Source organism: Ursus maritimus, unplaced genomic scaffold (genome assembly GCF_017311325.1).
Source record: "Ursus maritimus isolate PB19 unplaced genomic scaffold, ASM1731132v1 scaffold_12, whole genome shotgun sequence".
Classification (NCBI taxonomy): Eukaryota; Metazoa; Chordata; class Mammalia; order Carnivora; family Ursidae; genus Ursus; species Ursus maritimus.
The window spans coordinates 42,118,152-42,128,203 of NW_024423564.1; the positions used below are offsets into that span (position 1 = coordinate 42,118,152).

At 37.2% G+C, this 10,052-nt stretch overlaps 1 pseudogene; it reads left to right on the forward strand.

Annotated features, from left to right (window-relative positions):
• The first annotated feature begins 1,147 nt into the window (after positions 1-1,147).
• LOC103662998 lies at positions 1,148-1,406 on the forward strand (annotated as a pseudogene).
• Positions 1,407-10,052: the final 8,646 nt, after the last annotated feature.

Below are 10,052 nucleotides of genomic sequence, written 5' to 3' on the forward strand. Positions count from 1 at the left end.
TTAGGTGCCTTGTCCAAGTTCCATAAAGTCCAGTTGTATCTGTCCAGGAAAGCTTAAAATCAGTTGAGCAGGTCTTTTTTTTTTTTTTTTTTTAAGATTTTATTTATTTATTTGACAGAGACAGTGAAAGAAGGAACACAAGCAGGGGTAGTGGGAGAGAGAGAAGCAGTCTTCCTGATGAGTGGGGAGCTGATGCGGGGCTCAATGCGGGGCTCGATCCCAGAACGCTGGGATCATGACCTGAGCCAAAGGCAGACGTTTAACGAATGAGCCACACAGGCTCAACCCCGGTTAAGCAGGTCTTATAGGTCCTTGTAACCAGAAAAAGCAGAAACCATTTCTCTTTTTCCAGAGAGCTATGCTAATCAAGCTAAATTGTACCTACTTGTATTCTTATTATATAAACTCATCTGTTTCTATATATTGGAGCTCTTATTTAGCAGCTTTATTAAAGTAAATTGATGTACAATTAACTCACATTTAAATTATACGATTTGATGAGTTTTGACATATTTATATACCTATGAAACCATCACACGATTAATTTAACATTTTCATCACTCCAAAGTTTCCTCATGCCCCTTTGTAATCCATCCTTCTCTTTATTCCTGTTTCCAGGCAACCACTGATCTGTTTTCTGACACTGTACCTCAGTTTATATTATTTATATTATTTTTGAATTTCATATAAATGGAATCATACAGTATGTATTCTTTCCTGGCTGACTTCTTTCATTTACCACAATTTTGAGATTCATTCATATTTAGAGTATCACTGGTTTGTGCCTTTTTTGCTGAGTAGTATTCCATTGGGTATAGCACAATTTGTTGATAGACATTTACATTGTTTCCAATCTGGGGCTGTTATAAATAAAGCTGCTGTAAACATTTATGTGCAAAAGCAGACATTAATGTAGTAGAAAATAAGCGGTAGAATCGATAAAAGCTGATTCTTGAAAAAAGTAATAAAATAGACATGCCTCTAGCAAGGCTGATACAGATAAGAAATGTTTAAACAGTTTTATAAATTATAAGAGATAGTATGATTTAGGGAGATTTAAAAAAATTTTTAGTGGAAATTTTAAAATATCACAGGCAAATGCTATAAAGAGTTTTATGCCTCTTTTCTGGGTGAGTGGTAGCAGGTGCACCCTCGTGACATGCAGAATGACGCCCATGAGCTCCTGCACCTGTTCCTGGCCTGGAAATGCTCCTCCAGCAACCGCATCATTGGCACCAAGGGCCACGCATGCATCCAGATGAATGTGGCTGAGGTTGACAAGGTGACAGGCAGGCTCAATGTCAGAAACCTCCGCTATCTGTGGGGCCATTTGCAGGATGGGTGAGTCAAATGACTCCATCCTCTGATTGACTAAGGCCCGTGGGATCATTTCAAAGAACATCTGAGTGGAGAGGATCACGGCTGTGGGATAGTTGTCATAAATAAGTAGTAACCCACCCCCTCCCCAAAAGAGTTTTATGTCAATAAATTTAGAAACAGACGAGACATACTTTTCTAGAATTATGTAGAAATCAAGAAGAAAAATTGTATCAAGAGGAAAGAAAGAAATACCTGGAATAAAATAAAGCGTTAACTAACCTGCCAACTATCCTACCTCCAGAAGGTTTGTGATAATTCTTTGCTGTGTGAATATTTTGAATCTGTAATTCAACATATGATTCAACAGGTAGTTCCCATAAGTCTAATCTTTCTAAATATTATATATTTTTAAAAAATCAATTAATTAATTTTAAAAAAGATTTTATTATTTGATATAGAGAGCATAAGCAGGGGGAGTGGCAGAGGATAGAGAGAAGCAGGCTCCCACTGCAGGGACCCCAATGTGGGGCTCAATCCCAGGACCCCGGGATCATGACCTGAGTTGAGGGAGACGTTTAATCGACTGAGCAACCTAGGTGCCCCCCAAAATTTATTTATTAAAATAGATTTTCAATAGTCAAAATCTCAGCATTTACTGTTTATCTGATATTTTATCTAGTTTAAGGAGCTAGGATCCAAAGTGTTACCAGCAGCCTCCTGGGGAGGAAACTAGAGCAAGGCCAGCTGGTTGTAGGTGGAATATTGCCTTTAGTTTGGAACATAGGGCCTATAGAGTCCACAGCTGAGCTGAGTTGTTATAGAAGGTCAACACTTGTCAAGGAGATTACCTGTCACCAGGGGATTATCAGTGAGTTAATTGGATGTAGCTGACACAGCAATTGTAAAAGTATAACCAGAGTCTTCAACTGAGAATCAGTTTTACTTGCCAGAAAGCTATGTATATTTAGTTATAGAGATGAAGAGTCATTGACTGTAACCAGGAAAGTCTCATGGGTTCAAAGTTAAAACTCTGAGATTAGGGCTGTAAGTGATTGAGTTACTAGTATGTCAGAATCATAGTGCAAGAAAGCCTCAAGATCAAAGATTAACAAAGGCAAGTTTAGGCAGGCATAGGCAAAGTACAAGGAACAAGGAAGATAGTGGACTGGCACGATGGTCAGTTGTTTTGACAAGGTCTTAACTGACTTATATTCGAAATAAGAATGATTCATCTGATTATAAGTACTCACTATTTAAATATCTCACAAATAAAGGTATGCATAAAGAAGAAAATAAGCAATGGTTAAAGTTAATATTTTGGTATATGGCCTTTAGATTTTTCTCTGTGCATAGAACACATTTATATTCATAATCTTTTTACAAAGTTGGATTTTCCTACATAAATAATTTTGTATCTGCATTTAAAAATGAATATTTTTATATGAATATATAATTGTCATCATTTAATGTTTCCATAAATATAACTTAATTTTCCAATTTCGTATTGTTGGACATGTAGATTAATATTTTTATTTTTATAAGCACTGGCATAATAGCCATTTTCAACTGGCATCTCTGTGTATTTGTCTAATTATTTCCTTAGTATATATTACTGGAATTCATGTACTTCCCAGGTCAAAGGGACTAATAAACATTTTTAAGAATTTTGATATAATTTCATATATATATAATGTTTTATCAGTTTACATTCCCACTAGCCTAGCCTTGTCAGAAACAAATATAATATTATTGAGAGTAATAATAGCAAACATCTATTAAATAATTACTATGTGCCAACCACATGTCAAATAATTTGTTACTAAATTAGCAATTTTTTCCCAGTCTTACTTATTTTTAGTCTTTGACAAATTAATAGGTGAAAATTTGTAGCTGGTTTTAATGTGCATGTTTTGATTAATGATTATATTAGATTTCTGTGTGTATTAATCAATCTGTCCAGCCTTTTGATATTTTTCCATTGGAGTAATATCTTTCTTTTGATATTTCTGTTCTGTTCTCCAGGCATATATTTGGAAACCCCTTACATGTAGTATTTTTCAGGTTTCAGAACAATGGCAAGAGGTTAGGGCTTTCATAATAACATTGTAGATGATTATCAAGTTAAGGCGGAAAGAACCTTTTATTGATTTTTCATTAGCTATGTTTAGAAAGGTTCCATTATTATAAACATTATTTTCTATATATACATATTAAAAATGTGATCAGTTTTCTGTTACCACATGATGTGAAAAAAACTGGTCAGATTCTCACCAAAATTTGAAAGTATGTCTGGAATAGTCTGCCTGAACATATACAATTGGTAGCAGACATAAAATTTATTTAAGGGATCCCAGGAGGCACCATAAAGATGTAAGCTGCCATCCTCCAGAAAAGCTGTAACTGAGATATAGAGAGAAGCTTGCCAATTGAGAAACATTCCACATGTATTAGAAGCTGTGGGCAGCAACTGGCAGTTAGGAAGAAAAAGAAACAAGGTATTTTATCAATCCAATAGAAGAGAGGAAAAAGGAACAGAAAAAGAGAAAAGATTGGTAAACAGGACATGAAGATAATATGACAGAAATGAGATAAATATATCACTAATCATGAAATCATCTTCTGAAAGATTATCAGATTTGTTACTTGCAAGAGATATACATAAGACAAAACCATACAGAAGGAATAAAAATAAAGAGATGGAAAATACTTGTATGTAGTTAACAACAGAACCTACACCCATAAGGGGCAAAAATAATAGATATATTGGAAAGCTGACAAATCTATAATCTCACTAGGAAATTTTAACATACCACCATTAGAAATTTTTTTAAATGATTTTATTTATTTATTTGTCAGAGAGCACAAGCAGGGGGAGCAGCAGGCAGAGGGAGAAGCAGGCTCCCTGCTGAGAAAGGAGCGTGATGTGGGACTCAGTCCCAGGAACCTGGGATCATGACCTGAGCTGAAGGCAGATGCTTAATGACTGAGCCACCCAGGTGTCCCCATTAGTAATTTTTTAAAAAAATTTGTTTATTTTAGAGCACATGCAAGAGAGTGGGGGGAGAGGAAGCGAGGGAGGGAAAGAGAATCTCCAGCAGACTTCCTGCTGAGTGTGGCACCCAATGCAGGGTTCCATCTCACGACCCTGAGATTGTGCCCTGACCTGAAACCAAGAATCAGCCACTTAAGTCAGCTCTGAGCCACCCAGGTGCCCCTACACCATTAGAAATTAGTAGCTAAATCAGAAAATCATGAATAAAATAGATTAACAACAAAATTAGCATGTATGATCATATATACGTTAGTGTACAACAAATAGAGAAAATAAATTTTTGTATTAAAGTGCACATGGAGGACACCTGAGTGGCTCAGTCAGTTAAGTGACTGCTCTCAGCTCAGGTCATGATTCCAGGGTCCTGGAATTGAGCCCCACATCAGGCTCCCTGCTCAGCGGGGAGTCTGCTTCTCCCTTTCCCTCTGCTCCTCCGCCCCTCATGCTTGCTCTCTTTCTCTCTCAGATAAATAAATAATAATAAATAAAATCCTTTTTTAAAAAAAAAAATGAGAACAAAGCCTAGAGATACATTTGGAGTTAACCCTTTGCCTGATTGTGGAGGCTAAAGATAATCTGTCTATACCTTGTCTCTGAATGTCTAGAGGATGGCATTGAAGTATGGCCTCCTAATTGCTTTCATTGTGTATGGGTAGAAATCCTATCTAACGTGTCCTCCTCTGTCCCTGGAGCTGAATTTCTTACTTTCGCTTGAATCCCTAGTGTTTGACCATCCCCTCAGAGTTTGTTCCCTCAGAAAACTAGAGACCAGTTCTAATCCCCAACTAGATGGCTATAAACTGTTTTAAGTTAGGCTACTATAACAAAATACCACAGATTGAGTGGCTTAAATAAGACATTTATTTTCTCATAGTTCTGGAGGCTAGGAAGTTTGAGATCAGGGTGTCAGCATGGTTGGATTTTGGTAACACCTCCTCCCTTGCAGACAACCACCTTCTTGTTATGTCCCAGCATCATCTTCTCTCCTCTTTTTTTTTTTTTTTAAGATTTATTTATTTATTTTTTTTTTTTTTTGGAGAGAGAGAGAGAAAGTGCATGTAGGGCAAGGGGCAGAGGGAGAGGGAGAAGGAGTGGGAGAGAATCTCATGCAGATGCCCTGAGTGTGGAGCCCAAGTCAGGGCTCTAACCCACAGCCCTGAGATCATGACCTGAACTGAAATCAAGAATCAGACGCTTGGGGCGCCTGGGTGGCACAGCGGTTAAGCGTCTGCCTTGGGCTCAGGGCGTGATCCCAGCGTTCTGGGATCGAGCCCCACATCAGGCTCCTCTGCTATGAGCCTGCTTCTTCCTCTCCCACTCCCCCTGTTTGTGTTCCCTCTCTTGCTGGCTGTCTCTATCTCTGTCAAATAAATAAATAAAATCTCAAAAAAAAAAAAAAAAGAATCAGATGCTTAACCAACTGAGCTACCCAGGTGCCCCCTTTTCTCCTCTTCTTATAAGGACACTAATCCCATTATGGGGGTCCCAGGACCTCATCTAAATCTAATTATCTCCCAAAGGCCCCACCTCCAAATACCATTGGTTGCCATCCCAGTGCAAAAATTTTTCTTTGCAAAAATGCCTCTAACTAAAGGTGGGTCTGGAAGCTAAAATTGAGTCTAGGTTCTGCTAGTTAAGATCTGCAACCTGGTGCAGGGAAGGAAGGGACACTTTTTTTTTTTTTTTTTTGTAATTTGCTAAACATACTCTATGGGTTAACAGAAACTTGATTGCCCTGGCATCTTCTTATCCAATTACTCTTGTTTAATCTAGTGTCCTCTAAATATTCTTGAGAACACAAAGTAAATATTTTCTAAGATTTTCTTTTGCTTTTGGCACAAAAATTAGTTGTGTGAAATTTTATCCTCTTCTTTCTTAGTCATCAGAACATTGCTCTCATTTCTTGCTGTACATTTTTATATAGGTTTGCTGTTGTTTTTTTTTTTTCTCCTGATAGTTTAACCTTCAATAAAGAGATCTGTAGCTTCTACTCTTTACTGAGGTACAGCATAGACCCTTTTGCTCATCCATGAAGGTGGAAGGTGAGGTGATTTGTAGGGAGGTTAGGAAAGTTCCTGGTATATTTGAGATTCTATTCCTGTTCTCAAGACAGTGAAGAAATTGCTCAAGCAGTTAAGGCTGAGTGTCAGCAAAAGGGTGTGTGTGTATGTTTTGGGGGTGTAGGAAATATAATGGGAGGATTTATAATGACATCGGGATTCTGAAAGCAAGAGAGAGAAACTTTCATTATTCAGATTGACAAGATTTCCCAAATATTGGCTTCTAGGGATTCTATCTATCTCAGCCATCACCTCCTATGTTGGGGCAACGTGATGGTTTGACATAGGATCTCATTTTTGTCCTACATTGGATGAGGCTCTCCAGTTAAAAGTGAGAAACTCTAGGGGCTGCCCCAGGAGACAGAGTAGCAGGTCTTGTAGCAAAGTTTGTTGGAGTGTATATGAAAAGCCAGATGGGAAACTAGATGTAGAGAGAATAGACCATAAGCAGGTAATCAATACAGTGCCCTAAGGTATAGGGAATCCAACTACCAAGCTTGTGGATTCAGAAAGGAGACTGGGTCAAGATTAAGGACTGGGACATCAATAGAAATGAAAAATTTATTGATTTATTTATTTTAAAGATTTTATTTGAGAGCGAGTGAGAGAGAGCATGTGCACACAAGCAGGGGGAACAGAGAGGGAGCGGGAGAAGCAGGCTCCCCACTGAGCAGGGAGCCCGACTCGGGGCTCGATCCCAGGACCCTGGGATCATGACATGAGCCAAAGGCAGACACTTTAACCAACTGAGCCACTCAGGTGCCCTAGAAATGAACATTTTAAAAAGATTTTATTTATTTATTTGAGGGAGAGAGCAGGGGAGGGGCAGAGGGAGAGGAGAGAGAGAATCTTAAGCAGACTCCCCGCTGAGCACAGAGCAGGATTCGGGGCTCCATCTCACAACCCTGAAATAATGATGTGAGCCGAAATCAAGAGTTGGATGCTCAACTGACTGAGCCACCCAGGTGCCCCAGTAGAAATGAAATTTAAGGAAGCATCACCTGATTGACAGTATTTTACCTGCCAGTGTGCAAACACTCGAGAAAACAGGAACAAATTGGATAGGAAATTTAATTTAAAAGATTATGTTTAAGGGGCCCCTGGGTGGCACAGTTGGTTAAGGGTCTGACTCCTGGTTTCAGCTCAGGTCATGATCTCAGGGTCCTGGGATCGAGCCCCGTGTTGGGCTCTGCACTTAGCATGGGTTTGCTTGGGATTCTCTCTCTCTCTCTCTCTCCCTCTGCTGCGCCTGCTGGTGCTGTCTCTCTCTCTCTCTTTCTCTCTCTCAAACAAATAAATCTTTAAAGAAAAAGATTGTGTTTAAGACCTTATACTTCTATATTGGTCTTTTCTTCATTGAAAGTTAGATGTCCTTTCATCTATAGAAGGGTAAATAGGAAAGTTTGGAAAAAAATCTATATCTGTCAATTATTTTAAATGTAAATGGATGAAATTCTCCAATTCAGTGGCTGATGGATTAAAAAAATAAGACAAATTTCACCTTTAAGAACACACATAGACTGAAATTGAAAGAATGGAAAAAGATATTCCATGTTAATGGAAACCAAAAGAAAGCAGGGGTAGCTATACTTATATCAGACAAGAGACAAAAAAGGTCATTTTATATGGTATATGGGTCAATTCATCAGGAGGATATAAAATTTGTAAATAATTAAGCACACAACATAGGAGCACTTAAAAATATAAAGCAAAACAGATCTGAATGGAGAAATAGCAGTATAACAATAGTAGGAGGATTCAGTATCCCACTTTCAACAATGGATAGATCATCCAGACAGCATATCAATGAAAACATAGGTCTTGAATTACATGTTAGATCAGGTGGACTTAACAGACTTTTACAGAATATTCCATTCAACAGCAACAGAATATACATTCTTCTCAAGTGCACATGGAACATTCTCCAGGGTGGATTATATATTGGGTCACAAAAGAAGTCTCAATAAATTTAAGAAGATTGAAATCAAATCAAGCATTTTTTCCAAATTCAGTGGTATGAAGCTAGAAATCAGTTATAAGAAAAACCTGGAAAATTCATGAGTATGTAGAGATCAAACCACATGCTACTGAACAACCAATGGATCAAAGAATAAATCAAAAGAGAAATCCCCAGAAATATACTGAGACAGATGACAGTGCAAACGGAACATACCAAAATTAGGGGATGTAGCAAAAGCAGTTGTTAAGAGAAGTTCATGGCAATAAATGCCTCATTAAGGCAAAAGAAAGAGTTCAAATAAACAACCTAGCTTTATACCTCAAGGTGTAGAAAAGAAAAAACTAAGCCTAAATTGGTAGAAGGAAAGAAATAGCAAAGACAGAGTAGAAATAAATAGAGACAAAAAAGATAATAGAAAAGATCAATGAAATTAAGAGCTTTTCCTTTTTTTTTTTATTTTGTTTTTTTTTTAAAGATTTCATTTATTTGTCAGAGAGAGAGAGAGAGAGAACACAAGCAGGAAGAGTGGCAGGCAGAGGGAGAAGCAGACTCCCTGCTGAGCAGAAGCCCAATAGAGAACTCCATCCCAGGACCCTGGGATCGTGACCTGAGCTGAAGGCAGACATTTAACCGACTGAGCCACCCGGGACTCCCAAGAGCTGTTCTTTTTTTGAAAAGATAATAAAAATTGACAAACCTTTAACTAGACTATATATATATAATATATATATTTGTGATTAGAAGTGTGTTTTCTGTGAAAGTAAACTGAACCAAGTTTTCCTGATACAATTATATATAGAAAATCTTAAAAATTCTACCAGAATTCAGTAAAGATTCAGGATACAAAATCAATACATGGAAATCAGTTGTGTTTTTATACACTAACAACGATCTATTGGAAAGAGAAATTAAGAAAATAACCCCATTTACAAAGCATCAAAAAGACTAAAATATTAGGAATAAATTTAACCAAGGAAGCAAAAGGTTTATCCAATGAAAACTATGAGACATTGATGAAAGAAACTGAAGAAGACACAAATAAATGGAACAATAATTCTGTGATCCTGTACTGGAAAATTAATATTAAAATAGCATGATGTACAATGTAAAATAGCATGTCTGTACAATGCAAAGTGATTTGTAGATTCAACACAATCCCTATTAAAATTCCAGAGGAATTTTTCCACAAAAATAAACAATACTCAAATTTGTGTGGCACCATGAAAGACTGAATAGCCAAAGCAATCTTAAGAAAGAAGGTCAAAGCTGGAGGTATCATACTTCCTGATTTCAAATATATTACAAAAGCTATAATAAAACAATATGGCCTTGGCATAAAAACAGACACATCAATCAATGGAACAGAATGAAGAGCCTGGAAATAAGCCCATGCTTATATGGTCAATTAATTTACAACAAAAGAAAATATACTATGGGGAAAAGATAGTCTCTTCAACAAATGTGTTTGGGAAACTGGATAGTCACATATAAAAGAATGAAACAGGAGCCCTGTCTTACACCATATACAAAAATAAACAGAAAATGGATTAATATTTGAACATAAGACCTGAAACCATAAAATTCCTAGAACAAAACATAGATGGAAGCTCCTTAACATTGGTCTTTGGATTTGACACCCAAAGCTAAGGCAACAAAAGCA